The following is a 613-nucleotide window of genomic DNA, read 5'->3' on the forward strand; positions in this document are numbered from 1 at the left end:
CGCTTTTGCATTGCTGATGCTGATATTTAGGGTTCATGTATCCTCTCACCTAAGGAGAACATTATTTTGTCATTCCATATAAACTCAAAACATCTATCTGCAAATCTGAGTGCAGTCTGTTTTCTGCTATGTGGTATGCAAGCTCTTAATTAGTCTCTCTGGCCCCAGTCTCTTCCTCTTCTGATAATACCACACCTGGCCAACAAACATGCCTCCAAAATGCCAACAATGGAAATATGGAAGCTCTGAGGTAAAGCTAAATTTGGAATAAATGTGAGTTTACATTTAGGCATGCTGACTTTGAGGAAATGAGAGGGCATTCAAGGAAGAGCTATTGCAAGGTTAGTGACAGATTCTGAATACGAAGTATAAGAGGGTAAATTGAGTCATACAAATAGAGACCATAGTTGGAGTCATGAGATCTCTGACTGAGGCCTGAGAGTGTAGAGTGATGGTGAGCAACCTTTTTTTTTTTTCTTTCTTCTTCTTTTTTTCCTTTTTAAACAAGGGACTTTTAAAAGTAACAGAGATGGACCTTATTTTTGTAAACATTCAAAGTGAAGATAATGTCATTGAATTCAATAACAAAAATGTACGCTTTAGGATGGTTTAG

The sequence above is a fragment of the Cebus imitator genome, unplaced genomic scaffold (genome assembly GCF_001604975.1).
Source record: "Cebus imitator isolate Cc_AM_T3 unplaced genomic scaffold, Cebus_imitator-1.0 Scaffold77, whole genome shotgun sequence".
Classification (NCBI taxonomy): Eukaryota; Metazoa; Chordata; class Mammalia; order Primates; family Cebidae; genus Cebus; species Cebus imitator.